The sequence below is a fragment of the Chinchilla lanigera genome, unplaced genomic scaffold (assembly GCF_000276665.1).
Source record: "Chinchilla lanigera isolate Chin_1 unplaced genomic scaffold, ChiLan1.0 scaffold00060, whole genome shotgun sequence".
Lineage (NCBI taxonomy): Eukaryota > Metazoa > Chordata > Mammalia > Rodentia > Chinchillidae > Chinchilla > Chinchilla lanigera.
The window spans coordinates 562,522-589,486 of NW_004955461.1; the positions used below are offsets into that span (position 1 = coordinate 562,522).

The 26,965-nt window shown below is 46.9% G+C and overlaps 1 pseudogene; it reads right to left on the reverse strand.

The window, feature by feature from the left end:
- Positions 1 to 13,946: 13,946 nt before the first annotated feature.
- LOC102028064 overlaps positions 13,947 to 26,965 on the reverse strand; it is a 23,364-nt pseudogene continuing 10,345 nt past the window's right edge.

The window sequence follows — 26,965 nt, forward strand, 5'->3', positions numbered from 1 at the left end:
CCAAATCCTTCATTTGACAGATGGATGAGATGTGACCAGCCCTGGGGTTGCCAGGACAGAGACCCAGGACTGGGGTGCATGTTCCCATACGTGGACTCTTATTTTCCTTTTTGGGGTTTTCTGGGGGCAGATACAGGGCTAAGGGGGTGACAGGCCAGTTGGTTCTGCTTTTAGCTAAATGCCCCCTGGATCTCTCTGTAAACGACTTCTTTTGGAATTCTGTGCCTGGAATGTTCTCCCTTCGCCTATCCCTTGTGCCTGGGTCTTCCCCCACCGTCTTGTTTTTAAGCACTCAGTGACTTCATCCATATTTAAGAGGCAGTTCTTACAGGACAAGGACTGTACTGGGCCTGGGTCTCCCTTGTTGAGCAGGATGGACATGGACTTGCCCTTGGCGCTGCCCTCCTCTCTCCATTTGGGAAAGATAGCTCTCCTCTTTGAGCCCCACCCCTGTTGTCTTTACTCCATGGAGGACAGTGTCCTTCTGCTGAGGACCGGATCTGTGACTCACCTCTGGAATCTAAGCTCCTCCAGGGCAGGATTAGTGCCTGATTTCCGAGTCTCTTCTAAGGCTCCTGGCCCTGCTGCCCTGGCCTCTCTGAGTGGGGGTTGCTGCTGCTGCCAGCCAGGGACAGGGAAGAACATGTGTGACAGGAGCCTCGGGCTCTCATGTGCTGTTGTGTCCACACCAGGTGTGGCACTTGGGGCTTTATGTGCATTTCGTCATCACATCCACCTTCTCTGGTAGGTGGATTCAAATTTCCAGGTTACAGACGGAATCAGAGGCCCAATTTAGTACTTGAATATGGCTCAAGGGTGCTCAGCTTGGAAGCAGTAAAATGTGAATTCAAACACAGGTTGACATGAGTGCCCCTAGTTTTCTAACTAGGGATTGTTAACTATCCATCAATTGGCTGATCATGATTATCATTTTAGAGGTGAGTAGAATAAAACAGAAAATGTAAGGTGCATTGTTTGTGGTGAGCCTTATGATTTGTTTCTAAAAAATTAATTTCAAGTGCACATTCACATATATGCACTCTGGATACACACATACACACAAAATCTGTAACGTGTGTTTTATGTTACGATGCACATATTATAAAATACATTCCTTGGTCATAAATATTTGAAAATCACTACTGTAAGCTGTGCTCCTCTAAATAGTGACAACAAAAACCATTTTACTGAGCACCTACTATGCACCAGAAATATTCTTGAACATTTGACAAACGGATGAGTCCCTCACCTATCTCCTGATTCAGCCCTCTCATTTTACAGATGGAGAAGCTGAGGTCCAGGGAGACTTTCTCTGGAAACCCCTGCTGGGGTCATGGTCTTCACCGGTTGCCTCTCATGACACCAGCAGGAGCACCTCCTTGTCACCCTCGGGGACTTGGCTGTGTCACCCCCACTGCTAGTCTGGTTCCGCCTGAGCTGTAACGCGGGGATTCTGCTTTTCTTGGGCGTCTCTGAGCACCTATTGCTCCTGAACTGCTCTCATATCCCCAGCTGAGGGGCAGAATTGTCTTCAAGCACTAAACAGTCCCTTTGGCACGGGTGTTGACCAACTCCTGAGGCCTCCTACTGGAGTACACACTGACCCTGCCCCTGTGGATGGTTGGGGGTTCCTGGGGAGGGTCAGGGCGGCTGGGCCTGGAAGCGTGCTTGCTGGTCTGGGCACCGCGGCAGTCAGCCAAGGGCAGGAGAGTATTTGCGTATCTTAACCTCACTTCGAGTGCTTGCCATCTGAACACCTGCCTGGATCCCAGCCTTGAAACCACCTCCCTGAGCTCGCGCGAGGTTTGGCCCTGCTGACAGTCTCCTCGGTGCCACTGGCAGCCGCCGATTCCCAGCAGTCACCCCCATCAGATGCTGCACGATTGGCCTTCCTGGACCCGGAAGGAGAATGGCAGACCCTGCGGCGAGGGAGGGGTGTTAGTGTCCTGTGGCTGCCACTACAAAGCAACATAAACCGGGCAGTTTCAATAACAACAATGTGTGCCCCACTCGCCTGGGGTCTAGGAGTCTGAGGACCCTTCTGTACGGCTGACTGGCGGTGTGCGCCTGGTCCCCTCCTCCCTGGCTCGTAGCGGCACCGCTCTGACCTCGGCCTTCATCTTCACACCCGGCTCTTCCTGGGTCTTCACGTCACCCTCTTCTGCGCATGTCTGTCTTTGCTTCCCTCCCGCTTCCTATAGTCTTGCTGCATCCGGGCTTTCCCGACCAACCCTGATCCTCGGTCACATTCACAGGTGCTGGGTTAGGACTCCGGCCTCTTTCGTGAGGATATGATTTAACCCATCAAGGAGGACTTGATACCTCCCCTGTGAACTCTGAGTCCGAGCAACCTCTCATTTAAGTCTGACCTCTTTGGTTAAGGATTAGGGCTGTGTGTGTTTCTCACTTCCTGTCTCTTCCTTTTTCTTCCAGAACACATTTCATCAGAGCCCAGTGGGTTAAACACACGGCGGCTTAGCTGCTCCAGCTGGAGAGCAGTAGGAGCCCATAAAGCAAAGGAACATAAATGTGTTCCCGGAACACATTTTGGGAACCACTGAGTGAGTGGCTTTAAAGTCCGCTTCCAGCTCAGATGTCTCACATTTCCTTTATTCCTGGGTCTGGCCCAAGCCCAGATCCATATCATCTTGTTCGTTAGGGGGCCAGATCTGCTTACGACTCCTCTCACCCAGCAGTTCCGGCTCGGAATGGCTGATCCGAGGGTGCTTGGTGGGCTGTTGCTAAGAAATTTTAGTCAGAATGAGAACAGCTGATCTCTTCCATGACTCTGTCCCTTGCTTTGGCACCGGAAACTGGCTTGCATTGCTTAGGAACACTCAGCATTGTCCCTGTGGCATGGGCTTGCGATGTGTGTCCATCCCAGACCGCAGTTCAGCCTGAAACTCACTTCTCCTGGAGGTACAGTTCCAGGCTGAGGAGAGGACTCTGTCACGGCCAATCCTGCTGCTGTGCAGGAAAGCCTTGGGTGAGGGGCACTTTAGCAGACAGTCTAACAAAAGGTGTGTCACTGAGCGAACCCTTTCCAACAGAACCCAGCTAAGGGGAATGCATAGTCTAAGCTATCCTGGCTTCCTTGTTCGCTTGCAGTGGGGATTCTAGTGAGCTTTCCCAACATCCCTTGCAGGATGCCATTGCTGTGATTGGTTACAGAGGACTCCATCTCACCAGCACACTTGTTCTTGCTGGCACTTTTATGCTTTTTCCCTTGCTTGCTCTGGAGAAGCAGGCAGCCGTTCTGTGAACTGTCTCACGAGAGAGCCACATGGCCAGGAACCAGTGAGGGAATGAGGTCCCCGGCCCATCCTTCCCAGAAGCACTGAATCCTGCCAGTGGCCACAAGTGAGCTTGGGAATGGATCCTGGCCACTGAACCTTGAGGGGCTGTGGTCCCAGCCGTCTCACCTGCAGCCTTGGGAGAGACTCTGACCAGTGCACTCAGCTCACCATCCTGTGGGCAGTGGGATGAAAAACGTTTTAGTTCGCTGAGTTACTGTGGGGGACTTTGTTTTGTAGTGATAGATAACTATTACTGAGGGATTTTTTTTTTGGGGGGGGTACTGGGGATTGAACCCAGGGCTTTTGCACGGAGATACAACCTTTTATGATTTTGGGGGGTTTGTTTTGAGACAGGGATCTAAATTGCTAAGTTGCCCAGACTAGGCTTGAACTTGCAACCCTCCTGCCTCAACCTGCTAGAGTGCTGGGATTATAGGCATATGTCACCACTTTTAATTCAAGGGAAGGAAAAAGCAGCTTTTCCCTACCTACAGACCCAGACATAGAAAGCTGACAGAGCAGGAAGAGGGGACGGCTCAGTGCCTGACAGCATTTATATGTGGTCAAGCCCCATTTATATGTGGCAGCACCACCTCTGGATTCTTATATGAGAACAACTGTTCTTGTGAAAGTCTGTGTTGACTGAGTTTTGTTACTTGCAGCTGAAAGCCTCCCTAAAACTAATCCCTATTCCTTCTCTGGACTTCAGGAGGCCAAGCTGCTGTGTGAGAGAGGTGGACCGGCTGACTCTCCAGGGTTCAGCTCTACATGGTCTAGGTCACTTCTGGCTATGCAGTAATGATGTGCTTTGGTCAAGAGCTGTTTCCATCAGGGCTTAGTGAGACACCAGGGGCTGCAGACACCATGGCCTTACTCGGGAGCCCTTCTCCTATGGAGGCTGCCCAAAAATATCACAAGACACCTCTCCCTCGCAGCCTAGCAGGGTTCTGGGGTCCAGTGCTAGGACTTCGTGGGCCATAACCAGGACATGTTGCACAGCCCTTTCTGCACTGGGCTCTCCTCACGGTGCTCTGTGTTCTGGGTCACTCAGGAATTGGCTTGGAGCATTATTCTCACATGTGGAATACGCTATATCTGGAAGCAGAAGAGGTCTACCTGGGGTGCTTTTCTCTCAGTGGTGGGAAGTACAAGCCACGACGATTCACTCTCACTTTGGAGAGGGTGTGTTGGCCTTTCCCAGAACCTGTTAAAACTGGTGTGGCGGAACCTTGACTCTTCCCAAACCATCTCCCATCCTTTGGAGGGCTTGGGTCTTACCAAGGCCTGTGTGGCACTGGCACTTCTTATTCCTTATTTACTGAGTAACAGAAGCCCACTGGGTGAGTCACAGACCCTACTTCTAGTTGACCTGAGTCTAGATTCCGTTTTCTACTCACTGTCACAGTGGCCAAGAAGTGTGTGGTCTCTTTTACATCAACCAGATCTTGCAGCCAAGATCTTTAACCCTTTGGGGGTATTTTTCTTCCTCTTGTGTAAAATCCCTGGGTGGAAACTTGGGCATCACTTGATGTGAAGATACAGGGTCTGTCTTCCTCGAGGCTGGCTGTTTTCCTTAGTCAATGGGTTCCATGTTTGAAAATGGGCTCAGATCTGGAAACTTGGCAAAGGGTCCCGATCCTTGATTTATTTTGACTGTGTAGATTGAGCAATTCCTGCACTGGCTGACCCTCCACCTTCTCTCCAGGAACGTCACGTTCTGTCTACCAGCTCTATAGTAGAGGGTAGCCCTCAGTGGCTGGGAGACTTTGCTGCTCATTACAATATTCACACGCATTTTTGCTCTGCTGGTTAAGTGTCATCTGGCACCTATTATTTGTGATCCTATCATCTCCACGTCTACCTGAGAAGCTCACTAGACCCAGCATTTTTGACCACATAATGTTACAACTCAGCTCTAGTTAACTGCCTGAACATCAGATGGTTCAAATCAGGAGAGAGGGAATGATTAACATTTTGTAACATCATCTTTAAGCTAGCAAGGGCTGCTGGGCCCCTCTGGCAGGTTCAGAAAGTTCTGAAGATCTGGGGGTTTCAGGATACTTGAGTGCACCCACCCTAACATCCCTGGCCAAATCTCAGGGCCTCACTTCCTTCCACTCACAGCTTCCACCTTGACATAACAGAATTTCCCCCTTGAGAATTCTCTGTTGCTCTTATAATTAAGACATGGTTTCTCTGGACACAGGCAACAAGAGCGCTCTAAACACTGCCAAAGGGCCCTCTGACTTTGACACTTTGGTTTGCTTTGGCAACTTTACTGTTTTCCTCTAGCACTATACTGGCGTTCAGCCAGGCATCAAATATTATTGTGATTATAATTCATACTTCATCAAAACCAATCAAAATCCTGAGATATTGCACCTATCAGTCATCTCCTTCCCTAACAACCCATCCCGATTTCCCACCAGTGAAAGGCTTCACATTTATCCTACTACATACCCCTGGGGCTATGCACATTCTACTGCCACTTCCTCTCCCCAACCCAGTCAGCCAGGCCGTGGGTGATCCTGTTCCAAGATGCTATTTAGTCTGCTTCTTAGACCACCCCACTCTGGCACCAACTCTTAACTCAGATATCCCAAGAACTCTGAGACAGAACTCTGAATTCAGGATGATTATGGAAAAACTTTGGGAAGAGCCCTTGGAAATGAAAAGTCTAGGACTGGGCAGATGAAAATGTGATGCAGACATAACAGAGGTCTCAGCCAACTCATGGGGTGTGCCGAAGCTGAGATGATCCTGCAGAGACATCCCAAAGTGAGACCTCTGAACTTCTACTTTCGCCAGTGGTGGGCAGCTCACAGGGAGGGGAAATAACTTTGAATGACTCCCTGGCCTTTAGCAAAGGGCACTTCCTGGGAAGAGACATAGCTCCAAGCTGTCTGAGGTCACCATTCTTGGCATCTGGGGCCTTTGTTTCTTCGGATGATCTGTGCAGGACACCACAGTGTCCACAGATTCTCTAAATGTGGTCCCCAGCCAATAGTGTAGGCATCACCTTGGAACTTGTTAGAAGTACCAAATCTCAGGCCCCACCACAGACATTCTGCATTAGAAACTCTGGCTATAAGATCCAGCTAACTGTGTCTTAACAAACCCTCCCAGTCAATTTGATGCAGGTAAAGAGATCCACAATATTATAGGAAGCAAGATCTAGTGGGTCATTTGCAGACAAGAATTCTTCTATTGTAGGCAAATTTCAATATACCCAGAGGTGGGTTGGATTATGAGAATTATGTGTATCCTGATGCCTTCTTATGGTTTCTTTGATCTATTTTAAAAATGGTTTTGTTTCTTAATGGACTGATGTCTGAGGGCAACTGGCTCATTTATTTTCTCTGCTTAGGACCGGAGATGTTTCCCAAAGAAACTTCCAGCAGCTTTTAGGCTGTGCCTGTGTCCAGAGTAGCTTTGGTCTCTAGAAATGTAGTAGTTCTATCTTATTTGCAGCTTTGCTTTCTGCAGTTTCCCATACTGGACAACATTCTTAAAACATCCGATGGAAAATTTCAGAAGTAAACAATTTATAAGTTTAACTTGTGTGCCGTCTGAGTCACTTTCTCATCACTGGGACAAAGTACCTGACGTCCACAACTCAAAGGAGGAGAGGGTTAGTTTGGCTCATGGTTTTTGGAGGATCCAGTGCATAGTGAGAGAGAAAAGGGGTCAGGGAGGGAGCTAATCCTTTCAGGTCACACCTGTAGTGACCAGCCTCTTCTGACCAGACTGCACCCTCAACAGCACATTTGGTATAGGTTCATCAGTGGACAAATCCACTGGTGAGTGTAGTGAACCTGTGATCCCATCACCGTCAAAAGGCCCACCTCTGTAACACCTGAAATTTTTTTAATAATTAAGTTTATTGGTACCTTTTAGGTATACATAATGATCACATTCATCATAAGGAATTTGTACCTGTACAGGCTATATCTTGATTCTTCTTCCCGCCCCCTTCCTTTCCCTTCAGCTCCTGCTCCCCTCCTTATTTCCAAAAGCTTTACTTTCATTTTTGCTTTCTATTCTCTTTTCTTCCTTTTCCCTTCCTTCCTTTGCCCCTATCCCCTCCCTAGTTTCCCTTCCCATTTGATCATTTTCCTCCTGTTTAACAATATCTATTATACATTTTGTTCCTTATTTACCCTTTTGTTTTCTCGCATCAGAGAAACAATGCAGTATTTATACAGCTGTGTCTGATTTATTTCACTTAAGAGTATGGCCTCAAGGTGCATCCATTTATCTGGAAATGTCTCAAGTTTATCCTTCTTTATGGCAGAGAAGTACTCCATTGTATAAAAATCTACATCTTCTTTATCCATTCATTGGTTGATGGGTATTTGGGCTGTTCTAAGATTTAGCTATTATAAACTGCTGCTATAAACATGGGTGTGGATATGGTGCTGTGGTATGATGCTTTTAACTCTTTCTGGAAGATACCAAGAAGGGGGATAACTGGGTCAAATGAAACCTCTGGTTTTACATTTTCTTTTTTGTCTTTTTGAGACAGGGTCTCGTTATGCAGTTCAGGTTAGCCTTGAGCTCACTTTGTAGCCCAGGCTGGTCTCGAACTTGTAACCATCTTCCGACCTCAGCCTCCCGAGTGCTGGGATTACAGGCATGTGCCACCATGCCTGCCTGGTTTTACTTTTTTGAGGAATCTCCACACTGATTTGCACAGTGGTTGCACCAGTCTACACTCCCACCAACAGTGGAGAAGGGTTTTTTTTCCCCACAGCCCTATCAGCACTTGCTATTGGTTGATTTCTTTATAATAGCCATTCTTTCTAGGTGAGGTGGAATCTCAGTATTGTTTTAATTTGCAGTTCTTGTATGGCCAGTGATGTTGCACATTTTTTTGTGTTTAGAAACTTGCTGTTTCTATTTCATCTGAGAAGTGTCTATCCATTTAAGATGACCATCAGACATGGTGGCCCATACCTGTAACTCCAGCACTTCAGGTGCTAAGGCAAGAGGATCGCTGCGAATTCCAAGGCAGCCTGGGCTACATAGTGAGTTTGAAGCCAGCCTGGATTACATGATGAGACCATCTCAAAAACAACAAGAACAACAAAACCGAAGTCATTTCAGATGCCCATTTTTGGATTGGATCTTTAAATTTGGGGGTTTGATTGTTTGAGTTCTTTGTATATTCTAGATATTAGTCTTTTGTCTGAGGAACAGCTGGCAAAAATTTTTTTCCACACTGTGGCTTGCCTGCTCACTGTGTTGGTGGTTTCTTTTGCTGTGCAAAATGTTTTTTAATAAGATGAGATTTCAGGTGTTGATTGTTTGTAGTATTTCCTGTGGTATCAGGGTTTTGTTTATGAAGTCTTTGCCTGCACCTATGTTCAAAAGTTCTACCTGTTTTATTTTCTAACAGATTTAGTGTTTCTGTTTTAATATTTAGATCTTTGATCCATTTTGATTTTAGTTTAGTTTAGTACATGGTGTGTCTAGTTCAGTCGTCAGCATGTGGAAAGCAAGTTTGTCCAACACCATTTCTTAAGAAGGCTATCTTTCTTCCAGTACGTGGCCCCTTTGTTAAAGATAAAACACCTGAAATTTTGGCAGGACATTCTAGATCCAGACCATAATATGTGACATTCTGAGGGCATGATCTGTTCTACCCAGGATGCTAATCATCCCTTCACCCAGTGTATCTATGCAGTATGTGCTACCCACCCATTAATCACTTAGCAGCCTTCCAATCATCAGTACAACTATATCGCAGCATTTGTGTTAAAATAACCTTGTATTACTTAATGGTGGCCTCCAAATGCAAAAATAAGGATACTTCCACTTTGAATGCACTGAAAAGAAGCTGCTTCCTTAAGGTATGCATTCTCAACTTCAAGAAAGAAGAAAAATTTCTATGCTGAAGTTGCTAAGATTTACTGTATGATAAAATAACTTGAGAGACTGCATTCAGACAACTTTTATTGCTGCACATTATTATTGTTATTGCTTATCTGTTGATATACTAAATTTACAAATTAAAATTTAGCATAGGTATGTATGTAGAAGAAAAAACAGTTTTGTAGGATTCCTGTTCAAGGTTTCAGGATCCACCGGAGTCTTAGAACGAATACCCTGTGGATAAAGGGGCACCACTGAATGTACATAAGGCCAAATCACCTTAATAGAAAGGGTGTGGGTACTAGAAGTACTCAGTTTGAGGCTGGTTCCTCCAGCTCCTCTACATGTGGGGCCCCTGGAAGACTTTGTCATTTGTTTAAAAAAATGGTCTTGCTGTGAAGAGGAAAAGGAAACTTACACATAGCAACAGCTAAAAAAAAAGGAGCTTGGCTTTTGCTTCCAGAGTCCTGCATTCCAGTTCTGGCCCTGCTGTATCCTCACAGAGGAAGCTAGGGCACATCCCTTCCAGTCTCTGGGCTTTTACCCATCTACAAAGTGGAAAGGAATTGATTTTGACAGATTCCAAAGTTCCTTCCCATACCTCCAAGCAGGAGTTGTACTGGCAGCTCTTGTCCTCTAGGCATTTGAGAAAAAGAGAGGAAGGGAGAGAAGAGATAGGCTAGGAGAGAAAATGGGACTTGGCTTGGCTTTGTCTACCAAGAAACCAGCAAATTAACACAGAGCATCTTGGTTTGAATTTCAACAAGAACATGTCAGCAGAGGCTGGGGTAAATGTGGACGGGGTTATGTCACCAGTGAGGTGTGGTGGGTGGGTCATGCAGATGGCAATACCGTGCAGGCCTTGGATGTGGTATTGGCAAACACAGGGCAGGAGCTGGGCTGCTGGCAGGGCGTGGGAATGTGTTGGTTGGGGTGACTCCTCAGGGAAGGGAAGAGAAATAGCTCTTTCCTGAGCATATGACCAGATACTTTCACATGACAATTCCATGAGGATTCTCACATCTGTCAACTGGAGCCTATAACATTCACATCAACTTTACATGCCGGGAAATAGATAGAGTCTAAGAGTTGCAGGAACACACCCAGGTGTAGAGTGGGGATCCCAACCTGGTTCTGTCAGAGCCCCAAGTCAGTCTCATTCTTCTTCCCAGGGACTCGGGGTTGGAGTCACAACTCCCTGAGTCTGGTCGAGTTCCTCAACTGCTAAGCCTCAGGTTCCTCAGTTACAGCATGAAGGTATTGCTGGGCTGAGGATGGAATGAACGATACACTTAGAAGCTCTGAAAAGATGGCCTGGCCTCTGTGCCCCAGACCCACTCTCCTTCTTCACAGGCACAGAAATACCAGCCCACTAGGGAAGGCAGGAGACTGAGAGGGAGGGATTTAGGAGTAGGGATTGAAATACACTCTGATTGACTCCAAGGAAATGGAAGCTGCTTTTGGATCCTTTCTGCTCAGGCCTTGCTGGATAGGTGGCCCTGTCCCCACTTTGTGCTGACACTCAGGCCAGACTGCCTGCCATGGTCTTGCTCTGTTGGCAAAGACAGCAGAGTCAGGTTGAAGGAGGAACTGTGTCTGAGGAATGGTGTGGTGAGGAAGCCTAACCGTGGATCTGGCCCTTTGATGGCACCTGAGACTCCCATTCTTACCGACTCCTCCCAAGACCCAAGACCAAGCTGAGGATCAGCGAGGTCTGATCAGTGGTCACACAACACACCAATAACAGAGCTGGACTCAAACCCATGTCCATCCACCAAAATCTTGGCCTGGTTCTCATGTGAACTCTGGACCAGAACACTGAATGGGCCAGTGTTTCAGCTCTTTGTGACTCAGTTCCTCCATGCATAAAATCAGGGGGATGGACCAGAAGAACTTAGGAGACCTCTCAGCTGCAATGACTCCAACCCAGAGTCCCTGGGAAGAAGAAAGAAATGCAGTGTGGGAGCCGCCATCTTGGAAACACTGACCTCACACCTGCCTTGCAGAGCAGCTGCAGAACAGCTGGTTTGCTCATCTCTCTTGTGTTGAAGAACCTGGAGGCTGGAATGGTAGCAGCTCTAGTAGTCCTTTAGGGGTTAAGGCATAGCTTCCTCCGTGGCTCTGGGTCTAAGAATGTTTCCCAGAATCCTCATCCCACACAGGACCTAACACTGGAGCCATTCCACAGAATCAGTAGACATCTGATGGTGGAGGTGTTTTTGGTTTGTTTCTGGTGCTCTCTCTTTCCCTGTCTTAATTTTAGTAATACTGTACCACTTTAACTGTTCTTAACAGAGTTCAGTGACATTCAGTATGTTCCCATGATTGTGTAATTGTTACAATCATGTCTCGAGAACCAAGTCATCTTTCCAAATGAAAAATCTGTAGCCGGGACTACATAACAAGACACTGTCTCAAAAAAATTTTTTTTTGATGTCATCCTTCCTCTCCTCCCCAGTTCAAAGAAGGGGAAAGGTAGCTCAACAATTTCCTTTCCAAAGAGTCATGGATATTCTTAAGTTCAGCGGTAAGGAGGATGAGTAATAGGAGGTTCCACAGTTCCAGTAGCACAAAATAACTTTAAAGCCTCAAAGTGCCTTTGCTTTAAAGTTTATTAGTGCCTAAAGCTGCACTGTTAGTCTTCCTTTATTTTCCTTGCTTTGGGGTTTTCTTTTTTAAAGTCTCTGTCTCCCTATGCTCCTTAGATCTTGGGAGCGGATGCATAGCTGGTGTTGTGAGAACACTGGGTCACCATGGGGCAGGAAATCCGCTTTCCAGTTCTGGAACTGCCTCTGACTGCATGATCTTAAGAAACCAGCGTGACCTCTGTGAGCTCAGAAAGCCAAAGGAGGTGCAGGACACCCTCATCTGTCAAGGGGGGTAGGACACAGCTCTCAGGATGGTGAGAACCAGGGGGGTGCTTCTTGGGAAGGTGGGATGTGGAGATCCAGTGAAAGGGAGGACAGATCCTACCTCTGGCTGGCCCACTCCTTTCTGCTCATCTCAGGAAGTGCACCAGGGAGAGGATGGGGGTTCTCTAACTCTTGTTGCTGCGGAGGACTCCCAAGCCCACAGATTCTGGAGATGACTCATGGGAAGTTTCCTAAAGGTCATGCTGGTTTTCAGCCTCCTTTTTACTCACCTACATCATGGGCTTGGGTGTTTGCCAATTCTAGGCAGCAATATTTTTGTTTTCCCCCAGGCTCTGATGCTTGTGAGGTGCAGTAAGCTATTTTTACTTGCAACGTTTCTGACACCAAATGTGTGGGTTTTCTCTTCACACCAGCCAATTCTCCAAGACTCTGGGCATCAGTATAGGAGTCTTACAACTGAATCCAACTGGTTCAGTAACCATCCCCAGTTAGCATCCGTGCCTCTGTTCCAGGATTCAGTCTCACAAGATGGCCCTCATTTCAGATGCCAGTCACAGGTGCCAGGTGCATGGATAGTCTATTCTGACTTAGCTCCAGAAGCTGGAAGGTTCCCACATCCCTTCTTGTTTGGGTATCTTATTAAAGCAGCACATAAGACACCAGAAAACACCTTCCTTATGATTGCTCACTTATTATAAAGGATTCAAATGAACAGCCAGACCAAGAGGTACATAGGCCAAGGTTGGGGCATCCTGAGCACAGGAGCTTCTGCTCCTGTGAAGCTGGGACAGGGCACCCTTCTGGCACGTGGCTATAATGTGGAGGCTCCCCAAACTCAGTTGTTTAGGGGTCTTAATGGAGCATTCATTGACAAAACCATTGGCTCTGGTGATTAATTCAACTTGACGTCTCAATTTCCTCTCTCCTCCCCAGTGGCTGAAAGTTGTGCTGAAAGTTCTAAGCTTCTCAGTTTTAGTTTTTCCAGGACCAGTGGCAGCCTCAAAGCATCTAGATGTCTGCACAAGGGATGCTTCATGAGAACAAAAGGGGCTCCTATCATCCTTATCGCGCAGGAAATTCCAAGGGTTTTAGGAGCTCTGTGTCAGGAACCGAGGAAGACAAAAACCAGCTATCTCTCTGTGAGGCTGGAGGCGATGAGAAGGGCCGCCCTCTGTCCAGACTGGAACTGCACACAGTCTTCTGCAGTTTCTTAATGAAGACATTGTTTATCAAGGGAAAGGGAGCCTGGGTTTTCATTCCCTTTTCTCGTGTGTGAAACAGGCATGAGTTCCTTCCTCTTGCTGCATAACAACATGCATCAAAACTTTCTGTCTTAAAACTAAGCACATGTTTATTAGCTCACAGGCTGGCATCGGGAATCTAGGTGCAGCTTAGTTGTGTCTCACTCCGGGTCTCTCAGAGCTGCGGTCAGGATGCTGACCGCAGCTACCCCTGGGCAAGTATTTGTTTCCAGTTCACCGATGCGTCTGGGAGAGGATTCAGTTCCTTTGGTGCATTGGGCTGAGGGACTCAGTTCTGTGCTGGTGGCTGAGCAGCGGCCTCCCCCAGTTCCTGGTCATGTGGGGCCCCCAGAGCACAGTATAGTGGCTGGTTTTCTTTTCTTTTTTTTCCCTCATTACTTTGTTTTAGTGGGTCTCAAACTTCTGTGAGAGATTTCTGATAGGATTGTTTCCATTGAAAAGTGTTGATTTAAAAAACTAATAACTTAAAACCATCTCACACACACAAATGGTCACACAGACAAATGGTCTACAAAGCGTTCTCCTATCTTCCACATGCTGTTATCATTAACCAGTCTTTTACTATTACACTTAAATGGCCAGTGGGGAGAAAGAGCTCTGGAGCTGGTCTCCTGCTGCTGACTCAGGGGGGATGGCAGGTGTTAGAGATAATATTCTTTTAGTCTTCTGAGCTTCTGGGCGGACATGGTGACCTGGCCAGCTCCGGGGGTCTCCTTGTCCACTGCTTTGATGACCCCATAGCAACTGTCTCTTACTGCAAGCACTAAAACAGCCAGAAGAGAAGAGTCAGAGAAGCTCTCCACACACATGGGCTTGCCTGGTGAGGGCAGCATCACCAGATTTCAAGAATTTGGGGCGCTTTTCCGGGTTCTGACTGGACCAGGGATCAATCTTCTCTTTCAGCGCAGCAAACTTGCAAGCAGCGTGAGCTGTGTGACAGTCAGCTCAGGGCACAGCCAGGCCCGATCTGGCCAGGATGGTTCGGGATAATCCCGAGTAGGGAGACAGCTGCTTCCGCCGCTTCGCCATTTTTGCTGTCACCAACGATGTTGCCACGATGAACATTTTTGGCAGACATATTCTTGATACTGAAGCCACATTGTCCCCCCAAAGAGCTTCACTCGAAGCTTCACGGTGCATTTCAACAGACTTTACCTCAGTTGTGACACTGACTAGAGCAAAGATGACGGCTGTGCCAGGATTGAGAGTACCATGTCCACTAGGCCCACAAGGTAGGTACCAACACCACTGATTCCATAGACAGCCCAGAGGGGCAGCCCCAAAGGCTTGTCAGTTAGGTGAGGTAGTGGTATAATATGCAATCCAAAGCTTCAAGCAGAGTGGTTCCACTGGCGTTGCCATCTTTACAAGTGATTTTCCATCCCTTGAACCACAGTATATTAGCACTTGGCTCCAGCTTGTTGTCACCATTCCAACCAGAAATTAGCACAAAAGCTACTGTGTCAGGGTTGTGGCCAATTTTCTTAAAGTAGCTGCTGACTTCCTTAACAACGTCGTCGTATCTCTTCTGGCTGTAGAGTGGCTCAGTGGGATCCACTTTGTTACATCAACAGTGAATTGTCTCACACCCAGCGTGTAAGCCAGAAGGGCACACTCATAGGTCTGCCCATTCTTGGAGACACCAGCTTCAAATTCACCAACACTAGCAGGAAGACTGGGAAAGCAGTCAGCCTGAGAGGTGCCTGTAACTGTATGATAAGGTCTCTGTGTCCTGCGGCATCAGTGATAGTCACACAATACTCATGGGTCTCAAATTTCCACAGGGAGATGTCAGTGGTGACGCCGTGCTCATGCTCAGCTTTCAGTTTACCCAAGACTCGGGAACGTGTGGAGGAACCCTGCCCATCTCAGCAGCCTCCTTCTCAAAACTTCAGTGGTTCTTTTTCGATGCCACCGCATTTGTAGACCAGATGGCTGGTAGTGCGGAACTTGCCTGAATCCACACATCTGATGACCACGATGCTGACGTCTTTTCCTATCCCAGGTTGGCTTTGATTTAGTGATGGTTCTCATGACATTTGTGCTCTCGCAGCAAACTCACTGAAAAAAAGTGGTGGCTGGTTTTATTAAAGGGAGCAGGTTAAAGGGCAAGCAAGGAAGCATGAAATCATAATCCTTCATACCCTGATTTTAGAAATGGCAGTCCCTGACTTTTGCCACACTCTATTTGTTAGAGATAAGTTACCAGATCCAAATGCAAGAGGAAAGGATTATACAAGGGCAGGAATACTAGAAAGGGGAGATCTGGAGACTATCTTAGGGATAACTGAAGAATTACTAGAAGAGTAAAACACCACAATGTTTATGAAAACAATTGCTTTGAAAATGCAAAAGCGTTATGCAAGTGTTAGTTATTTTTGAATTATGAATGTATTCTGCTTGATGTTAATGATAAAATGTAATGGTTCAATGATAACCATTCCTTTTTTGTAGAGAAGAAAAATCATAGCCCATCAGCGCTACAAAGGACATCAGCAACCAACTACCAGGACTTTCATTTTGCAGATAGCGAATGGTGTATGCAAAGTCGTTTGGACAGTGAGAGCAAGTTCCCAGCAGGAGGGATATTTAAATTCCTTGGCCAGTGCTCTTTTCACTTTACTAACTTGCCTTTGCGTAGGGTATCTGAGACGGTTAGTCTAGAGCGTCAACTTGATTGGATGGAGAGGCATTGGGAAATTAGTAACTTGAATTTCTGGGTGTGTCTGTGAAAGTGTTTCCAGCGACAACGGGCACTGGGATAGTGATTCGAAGGGGAAAGCTGCCCCCAATGTAGGTAGCATAGTCCAATAGGCTGGGGGCCAGATGGGATAAAAGTAGCAGGAGGAAGCCCACCAGCAGAGACTGTCTCTTCTATCTCTCTGTCTACTTCCGGCCACCAGAGAGTGACCAGTTTTGCTTCGCTATGCCCTTAAACCTCAGTGGGTTTCCTCACCGCAGGCCCAGGAATAACAGAGGGAGCCGACCATAGACTGAATCCCTTGAAACTGTGAACCAAAATAAATCTGTCCTTCAGTGAAAGGAGTCACTGGTGAGGAGGTAATATGCTATTTTTGACAACCCTTAGGCTGTAACTACTTAATAGGTCCCTCTTGCATATCTGTCTTCCTGAGAAACCACTCTGAAGATACCACCACATATTACAGCAGCCATTGATATTTTCCTACTAATCTATCCATAACTGTGTAAAGTTTGTAACGTTCCTATCCTATTTCATAAATGGATGTATGTTTATTATTATGTGTTTCCTACAACAACCATTGAGAATAGTTAATGATTTTTCAATAGGTCACTCATGTATAGCTCTATTTATTTTCTTTAGAAGCCACTTTGAAGATACCAAAGTATAGTACAACAACTCTTGATAATCTCCTACCTCTTTTGTCTGTAACTCACTATTATTTGTCTATTTGTTTTCCTGAGAAACTATTTTGTAGACAATAATATGTAAAACGATAACCATTGATAATTTCCTACCATTTTGTCTGTAATTTGCTAAGTCCCCCCATTATTATGTTATCCTTCTTTTATTCTTTAAAATAAAAAAAAAAATCTGTCCTACTTTAAGTTCATTTTCTGAGTTATTTTGTCATATTGACCAAAAAACTGACTAATTATACTAAAAAAGAAAAAAATTTCATACTTTCTTAGGAGGAAGAGCTCTGTAAGGTACTTTTTAAATTTTTTAAAATCTTTTTGAGACAGTCTCACTGTGCAGTTCAGGCTGGCCTTGAACTTACTCTGTAGCACAGAATGGTCTCAAACTCACAGTGATCCTCCTGCCTCAGCCTCCTGAGTCTTGGGATTACAGGTGTGCAACACCATACCTGGCTTTAAGGTACTTTTTAATGCCTTGCCTGTGTGATGGACGATATAAATTGAAATAGGTAGATGGTGGCTTTTAAATCAGTGAACAGTAGAAGAGTGGCTGGGCTACTCCCCACTGGGCAGGAGAGTTCAGGGGCTCTTAGTCTTCATTGCTTTCAGAGCCACCCATGTAGAGGCTCAGAGACCTGACTGAGTTGGTTTAGGGTGGGTGCAGTGTGGGCCCTGGGCAGTGTCTGAACTCCTCCGGGGTCTGGTGCACAGCCGGGTTGGCAGATGCCTGGCGTGACAGTCATTCAGAGGAGGGCACGGCCATTTAATGTGCCGGGCAGGTCTGGATGCAGAATCGGAGCAGGCCAAACCTGCTCCATGACTTGCTTTTGAATGAGTTTCATTTGAACACGCTCAGTTACTGATGTTGACGGCGGCATTTGTGCCACAGTAGCAGTTCAGTAGTTGTGACTGAGCCTCTGTGGCCTGCACAACCTGAGAAGTCTTAATTGCTTCTTTATAGGAAGTCTGTGCTGACCCTGAATGGGACGAAAGGGAAGACCTTGGAAATGATTTCCAGGGAAACAATTGTAGAAGCCAGGTCAAGCCCTGGAAGGGGTTTGAGGTTCCAGTGAGGGGCAGAGGAGGATGTGGGGCCCTGAGGACAGACGCCCTGGACGGGAATGGGAGGAGTGACTGAGTGGGGAGGGGGCAGCGGCAGTTCCTGTGCAGGTGGAAGAGAACAGCAAGGAGTCCGAGACAAGTCAGTGAGACGGCAGGGTCCCCAGGGAAGGAGGTGCCGCAGAGCCAATGCATGAGCACTGGGGGAGCTGCGCAGCACAGGAGTGCTCAGTGGGGCCCTGTATGGTAGATGCCAAGGCGGCCAAGCCCGAGGAGACACAGCTGGATCTGGCTATTGCCAGGTGATCCAGTTGTTCCAGAGGGTTTGTGAGGGGCATACGATCAAAACCTAAGTAGTTCCTTAGAGAGAGCAAAGATGAAAGAAAAAAATGGTGGGGCTGTAAAGGAAAACAGAGATGACTATCTGAAGGATTTGCTACATAAGCACAATAACAGGCATTTTCACGAAGGAAAAAAGTGTATCTATTGAGCACATAAAAGCAAAATGAAAAAAGATCATTCAGTATTCAGAAAAAGCCTGGCCTCAATTTTCAAATAACTGCCCATTGTTGGGGAATGTGTTGTTATTTATGTTTTCGGGTGCCAGTGAACTGGAAGTTTGTTCTCTTCTTGCTCTCCCTCTTTGTCCTCACATTGCTGTCTTTCTCTGGGGCCATGGACTCACATGTGTGCCCGATTATATGGAAGCATCTGTAGAGCTCTCAACAGTGATTTATATTTGCAGTCATCTTTCATGGGAACAGGTCTTTGCATGACTGAGTTCTGCAGAAATCCCTTGCTACAGAGCCAACTGCCTACATGCCAGTTGATTCAGGCACCATCTCTCTTGGTTCTGACATTCCCGCCCTTCTGCTCTTGATAACACTGACCTTGTTCTGAAGCTGACTTGTGAAGTGGCCTGGGAGACCCTGCTGGATGTCAGATGTGCAGATGTGGGAAGGGTGAGGTGTCACTGTCACTGGTGGAGGTGTTGGGGTCAAGCAGATCGGCCTCAAACATGGCTCTTTGCACAGCCACATGGTCTTGGACAGGCTGTGTAACCTCCTGAGCCTCATTTCCTTCAGCTGTAAAACAAGGGAAAAGAACCCAACTTCAATGAGTTGTCAGAACTAAATAGGTTAAGATGTGTCACATAGAAGCTAATGGGTTTCTGCAGGAGATGTAAGCCTAGATGGGAAGACACTAGCTGTGTCTTAAAGACATAAATCCCCCAGCCTTTTTATTCCTAGTACTTGTTTTTGACATCCATGGAGCTTTATTACACATGGATAGGATGCCTTTATCACTGAAAAAAAGGCCATATCTTTTCTGCCTCGGTTTTCCCACCTGACAAATGGATATAACAGGAACACTGGGTGCTCGGAGGGTTATGTGACCTATTCATCTAAAGTGCCCGTGGTCTCACTTGCTGTGTGGAGAATGAAGTAATGCTAGATGTTATGAACATCCTCTTTTCCTCATTCCCTAAGCAGAGTCTGGAGTACTTTAGGTACTCAATACACCTTCCTCAGATGAAAAATAACTAAATGAAGAAATGGCTCTAACTTAAGAAACAAAAGCTTTCTATAAAAAAGCAAAAACTTCAGCATTCAAAATTCATCCAGCATCCAAAAAGTATATACTGGTATACTCTGTGGGTTTCAAGTTTTAGAGACTGAAGACAGGCAGGTTTCATGGGTAGGGAACATCTCAGACCACAGCAATCTGCCTTGACCTTTATATGTCCCAGAGAGCTCTCAAAGTTCCTCTGAGGTCCTCTGCTCTTCTACGATACAGGGAAGGGGAACATTATTATCCCCACTTCACAGGTGAAGAAAACCAAGGCTCAGGGAGTCAAAGCTGGGAAAGGACAAACTTCTAATTAACCTGCAATCTCCCCCACTGTCCTCATCAGTATAAGATCCTTCTCAGCATAAGATCACTGCCACCCTCTGAGTCACCAGCTAATCCCCTCACCATTTTCCTCAATGTAAATGAAATCAGTCAGTACCAAGATTCTGGCTGTCTCGTGGCCTTTTGTTCCCCATGAACAATTGGTCATCCCAGACCCCTGTTGCATCATCCTTTTGTCTCTTCCTCTTTCTTTTTGTGATGTGCCATAACACCTTGCAGGAGACTGGGGCCCACTGCAGAGTTCCCAGTAGGTTGGTCCTACTACTTTTACACCATTGAGGCCCAACACCATTTAACTAAAGGGCACAGTGTTCTGGCATGTCTCCAAGGGTGGCGTGGGCTATTTGCTATATGTAAGGCTTCCAAGCAATCACTCAACACCCAGGCCATTTATAATAGAGGACTGGGACTAAAAGCTTGCATATTGGTCTGCTTTCTGCTGCTATAACACAATACCCATGGTTGGACTGTTTATAAAGAAAAGAAGTTTATCTAGCTCACCTTTTTGTAGGCTGGAAATTGAACTCAGGTGGACTCTATCTGCAGCATAATGTGGTAGGAAGGAAAAATGCCCAAGAGAAGAGGAGGTCAAGCACACAGAGCAGGCTCATTTTATTATACCAAGTCATTCTTGGGAGAAGTGACTGGGACCCCACGAAAACGACATTAATCCCTTCCAAGGGGCAGCACCTCCAGCAGCCTAGTCACTTTCTGCCGGTCCCCTCCTCTTGAAGGGGCCTTCTTTCAGCAGCACCACGCTACAGATAAGCTTCCAGCACATGAATACTTGGGGGACATTCTCATGCCATAGCCAAGCCATAGCTACTCGTCTCACCTGGGAACAGCCCATGTGTCCAGTGGAGAGACAGAGTGATGCCTCTGAGAACAGGACTGGTTCCTGCAACACACCAGGAGATACTCTGAGGAGGATCATGAACATGTGTTTCCTTCAGAGGAGAATGGCTGATTTTATCCCAGGTCCTGGTATCTTCAGGCCTGGATAGGGAACAAGCAGGCAGACAGCAGGGTATGTGCTGTTTAGGTTGGGCACGATTCTGTACCAGGTTCTTTGCTATGTTCTTTCTTTCCTTAAATCCTCATGGCTCACACCAGCATCCAGAATGTGGGTATCTCAGTACAGATGAGGAAACTGAGGGAGGACATGAGAGTTGACCAAGTCATGGAGGAGATGAGAGACCTTTGAATTTAGGTCTGTGCAACTCCGAAGGGAAGATGTGGTGTTGGAATGTGGCTCAGGTTGGGACTGACTGGTAAAGAACTTACCATGCCCTCTGCAGTGGATCAACAACTAGTGGTCAAATGAGTAAGCATGCTGCTGGGTGTGGGGGGCCCACCTGGGGATTGTTGCCAGAAGCATAAGAGGCAGACCTGGAGAAGAAGAAGTGAGGCTGTTGGGAGCTGGTGGAAACTGTAAGGGGGTGTTGTTCTCTTGGAGGAGCTTGTCATGCTGGCTTTCCTGATGAATTTGGCTGTTTTCATCCTCCAAGGAGCTTGGGGCCTTTTTTGGGCTGAGAATAGCTTCGGTTTACTTTAGGAGAGCTCAGGTCCTTACTTTGAGCATCAATTCTTGACTTTAGAGGGGAAGATGGTGCAATGCCAGTCTCCTGGAACAGCTTACTGCACTGGCTTTCCTGATGGGAACTCAGCTGTCTTCACCATCAGAGGAGCTCGGGACCTCACTGTTGGTGAGGATGGCTGTGGTACTTTTCAGGGGAGCTCTGGTTCTTACTTTGAGCATTGCTTCCTGGCTCCAGTGCAGATCCTGCACCCTGCTGGCACAGACTTTCTAGCTTCCACCACTGACCTTTGGGCCATCCCAGTACAGATCCATGAAACAGGCCTGTATGAGACATTGTTATGGGCTCTGGTCCTCCAGCTGGACTTGTGGGAGGCATTGTTATGAGCTCTAGGTCTTCAGCAGGACTCATGCAGGACATTTCTATGGGGTTCCGGCTAGATTCCTTGGTCTTAGTGTGTGGACAGATTTCCTGTACTCTTTTGTATACCATTCTTTGGGTAACTATTATAAATAATCTTATAAATATGTGTCCTGTATTGTATTGTTCACCTTGCAAATAAGATCCAAATTGTAACACCTTCCTTGTCTCTCTTCACTATCACCTGCCTTCCTCCAGCTCCTGTGTGCTGGGGTGGCATTTGAACACTGGAAGGACAGCTGCCCAGCGAGACTGGGTGGAGGTGGGGATGGTGCTGTGCATCCTGGTACCAGACTGACTCCACCAGGAGGAAGGAACACCTGAGTGGTAATGTCACACAAGAGGCCTCCTTTTCTTGTTTACATGGGGCAGCACACAGAGGGAAAGTGTAGCTCTCTTTCCCTGCAGCCCCCAGTAGTCCCTTGGGAGCCCCAGCTATTCCTGGTGTCACCTTCAGGCTTCACCCTCCACAGAACAATTCATTATGAACTCATCTTTGCTCCTAGGATCCAGTTCTGGGAAGCCTACTTTCCTGCCAGGGGAGGGCCTGGAGAGAGGCTTCTGGAGCTGGGCTCCCAGGTGAGAGGAAGTGACCAGGAAGGGACTTCCCGTGGGGAGAGCTGGTCAACTTGGTGAGTGTGATGTCTCCTCTTTTTGTTAAAGTTATTTCCTGTTGTGCTGATAACTCCCTTCCTCCAACTCTGAATCTTTATAAAAGTCTGTTTATCAGGGAGGTCTCGTATTTTGTTATCCAGCTATATCTATTGAGTTAAAACAACGGAAATATGAGTACAAGAGAAGAACAAGAAAAGGAATCTGGGGAGGTAGGCGGTGCAGCATCTGCACGGCAGGAAAGGTACCCTGCATGTGATAGCACTGCCAGCCCCAGGTCTCACTGGAAATATTTGAACTGGCGCGCGGGTTCTTACAGTTACTCAGGGGCTGGGGAACTAGCTCAGCAGTGCAAGTGCCTGTCTGGCAAGTGCAAGGTCCTGAGTTCCATTCCTAGCACAAAAAAACCGTAAAATAAAATAAAGTTACTCAGGTGTTTCCTAGAAGGCCCAAAGACTTGGAGATGCTGGGTTACGTGAGAACTGCACAAGGAAAGAAATGTAAATGCCCGGTGGACAGTAGCTCAGTGCACGTGGATTACCTTTCTCAAGGAAATCCTTTGCATTGTGGGTCAGTTCCCAACCTTAGTTCTTCCTTAAGGAAAAGGATGCTTATTTTGGGAGCTGTACTGGGGAACAAAATGCCTCCCTCCTGCAAGATGCCCAGGTCTTTGCCCCTGAGACTTGCAAATATGTCACCTCATATAGCAAAGCCAAGGGTGCTGAGTGGAGGAGGCTGTCTAGGGGCTCAGGGTTCTCACTGGGCCGGAGTCTGAGTAGGACGGTGAGGACAGAGCAGTCCGCAGCGCTGGGACGACTGTCAGTGAGGAGAAGAGGACCAGGAGCCAGGAAACACAGATGGTTTCTGGAACTGGGAAAGGCAGGGCCTGATTTCTTCAAGTCGCCGGTAGGAGTGCAGTCTGGTCAAAGCCTTCATTTTAGATTTCTAAGCTCCAGAACCACAAGATAATAAAGTTGCGGCATTATATACCACATTTGTGGTAATTTGTTATAGTAGCAGTAGGAAATCAATGTCAGTCCCTCTTTCTTCCATTCTTTTTTTCTTTTTGACTTTCTTTAAAAGGAAAAAGGAGAACCAACCCAATTCCCTTTGGAAGTATTTCCTGTTAGCCGTGATATTGTTTTTTCTGATGTGAACTCTCAAAATGGAAAAGTGGCCCCCACCACTTACCATACTCCACTTCCCTTCTTCCTCATCTTCCCCCTTCAGCCCGATCAGTAGGGCCAGAGGAGATTTCCAGCTCTAGACCATGTGTTAACCTGGTCCAGAGATCAGAGTTTGTTCACCTACAGACAATTCCTCACCGCCCCTTGGCTGGTGAGATCACTTTTCTCCATCCCTGTGGTCAGTTTTGAACCCAGGCCGCAGCCCCTTGACTCATCTTTCTCCTTCTGTCTTCTTCTGGAGCTCGGTTCCTAGCAGATCTGCTACCATCAGGTCACTTCCTCCAGCACTCCAGTGGCTCTTGTTCTCTTGATTAAGCCCAGGTACCTTGTGAGATGTTTAAAGACCTGCCTATCAGCTCTAAGCTACCATTTTGGTATCCATTGGTACCACTCCCCCTAGGGTGCTATACTTGTCAACTTCTCTGCTCCTTGAATGTTGCCACATTGCCCTCTCAACTGGAATGTGCTACCTGTTGCTTATTTATACAAAAGTCTGCTCACCATATAGAACTTTGGAGGTTCTCAACATTGGAATGCCCTTGCTATGCTTTGGGAATTTTCTACTTTATGTTTGACCTATGCTTGACCAGTAGATAACTTTCTCCTAGCCCCTGAATTTGAAGCTAGTGCTGCAAAGAAGCAGGAAGATGATATATCCTCTTTGCTGGTGTGGTGGCAGTAACGTCCACTTCATCCACGGCAATAGGGACAGTGAGGTTCATGGTAACAGCTGGGGTCCAGGTTGCTATCTTCAGGCCACTATCGAAAGGTTTAGGCAGTGGGCCAATTTCATGGTAGGATTTTAGCTCTGATTCTGGTTGTAAGACTTGCCATGCTTTCTCTTTTCTGAGTCAAGTTCTTCAGCCTTCCAAGAAATTGTACATGGAGCTTCCCCAGAGCTTTCTAAGTTACCTTTTCAGCAGGGGGAGTTTGATTTGCTTGTTACCAAGCAGAATAAGGTATTCAAGTTCTACTGTTTTTTAAAGCTTCTTTGACTTTCCCTCACATGAACCTTTTCTTCCTTTTTTGTGCTCCTGCATGCATTACTTCTATTTTTAGTTGTAGTTGAAACACGAATTTGCTGATGTTTTAGGTCAAAAGCAGCTGAATTGTTGCAACTCCATAGACTTTACCCTAACACTTTCATCATTTACTTCCTAGTGGAGTTGGTCCCACTTGTATCTGTTCCCTAAAAGACTATAAACCATAGAGGGTAGGGCCACAAAGGCACTGGTATTAGTGGCTTTGGGTAAATAAGGACAGAAGATACATTTGAGAGAGAGAGAAATATCATCCCTCATGTGGCTTCTATGGCTACATACTTTCTGGGTGCTTTTATACACCATCTTCTGTAATCCCTACTATAGCACTATAAACTGTGAGTGTCCCCATTTCACAGAAGAGAAAACAAGTTCCAAGAGTATCAGTGCTTTTTGAAGGACTATATGTCTTAGTTCTTGGGGTCATACTGTTTATAATTGAGCTTACTAATCTTTCTCCTGAGAAGTTGTGAAGTTATTCATCATTCACTCCATTCATCATCCATCCATCCAATCATTCATCCATTCATCCATCCTCTGTCTATCCATTTTATCATCAATCTGTCTCATCCATCCATTCATCTATCCTCCCTCTATCCATTTATCATCAGTCCATCTATCTGTCCATCCATCCATCATCCATCCAACTATCCACTCATCCATCCAGCATCCATCCACCTGCCATCCACATACTCATTAAATTAACTCATACATTTATGCACTCATGTTTCTCACATGCTCAATCACATACACATTTAATCATTTTGTAACCCTTTTCTCCCATTTCCTCCTTCAGCTAGTTACTTATATCCTTATTTTTGGCATGCTCATTTATTTATTCACTCTGATTCATTCTTCTATTCACTCGGTAGCTCCATTTAATCATATTCTAATTCATTTGCTTGTTCTCTGACCCTTGCATTCATTCATTTTCTTTGGTCATTTAGTCAGCAAATGTTTATTGAGCCTGTTATGTGTTCCAGGGGCCCGGATGCAGTTATCTGTGACTTGCACAGGAGGGTTGTTGCAGTCTTTGTCCTCTCTGATAAGCCCCTGGGGAAGCATGCTTTGTGACACGCATCTTCCATGGAGGCCAGCGCAAGTCCTGCAGCTGCCAGGACTCTTTCCTAACTGGGGAGGCTCTTGGTGAGGCAACACATCTTCCCACAAAACGTTACCTGTTGCCATCTCCCAGGAAGCGAGTACAGAAAGCTTTCAGCTTTCTCAGTCTTTTGTCCCTGCCCCCTCAGAGTCCCCTGAAGCCATTGGCCTTGCTGGCTCTGTGCAAGGGCTGAACAGTGAGGCACCGGGTGGAGGCAACTCCCGCGGAGATAGGAAGCCTGTTCTGTGGGCTTATCTCGGGTCTATGAGGCAACTGAGCTTGGCGATCTCACCAGCAACTGTTGTTTTCGTATTTATCTGAGGATGGGGGTGGGGGTGGGGAGGTGGGAGTGGGCCTGAGTTGCAGCTAAAGGAATTTAGATTAGACACCTGGAAGGCCTTCCCAACATTTGATGCTGTAAGGCCAGAGGAAGGTAGTGCAGATGCCTTTTGTCCTGAGCCCATGGTGCAATAGTTGTTATGCCCAGGAGTTCAGCGCATGCGTAGTGAACACAGCACTAGGTGTCTGGAGGTGGGGATCAGAAGCCCTTTGCTGCCACTCATTCCCACAGGGACTCTCTTTTTTGGTACCGGGAATCGAACTCAGGACCTTGCGCTTGCCCGGCGGGCGCTTGCGCCACTGAGCTATATCCCTGGACCCCATTGGGCCTCTTTCTATATTTTGCCATCTGAGTCTGTGTCTTTATCAACCTTGTAGGCCGTGATGAGGAGAATATAAGGTGATACATGAACGAGGAGCCCAGCCTGCGCCTGGTGCACAGTATGTGTTGGAAGAACATCTGTGACATCCGGAGTCCGACAGGCCTGTGTTCCACGACAGTGCCGTGAAAACACATCCAGCGAATTCCCGCCAGAGTTTGCCTGACCCACACAGAAGGCTCCTCCGTGCAGTACACCGCCGTCAGTTTGGGAGTGGTGAGGCAGACCGTGTCATGTTGAGAGCTGGGTGTGGGCTGGGGAGTGAATCAGAGGAGGGAGGCCAGATGGACTGGAAGTCCGTGGAGAGGACACTTCACCATCTCCCAGCCCCGGACTGGAGAAGCTGGGAGAGGAAAGGAGCCAGAGAGGGCTGCGCGGAGGAACCTGCGTTCAGGTTCTGCTCTTCGGAAGGGGCCTCCAATTGCTAAGGGAGCCCTGCAGAGGGAACCGGGAGCTCCATCCTGAGCTTCTGCAGAGGCCCCGGTGAGGCAGCCAAGGGTGATCTCGGGAGGACTGGGTCTTAGCTGCCTTTGCTCTGTAGGGGGCAAGTGGAGAAGGTCTGAGCAGGAGCGGTGGAAATTGTTCTGGGCTCTCCCCTCAAGACTGTGCCAGAAGAACCCGGAACTCCTTCTGTACTGTTTTTTTTTTTTTTTTTTTTTTTTTTTTTTTT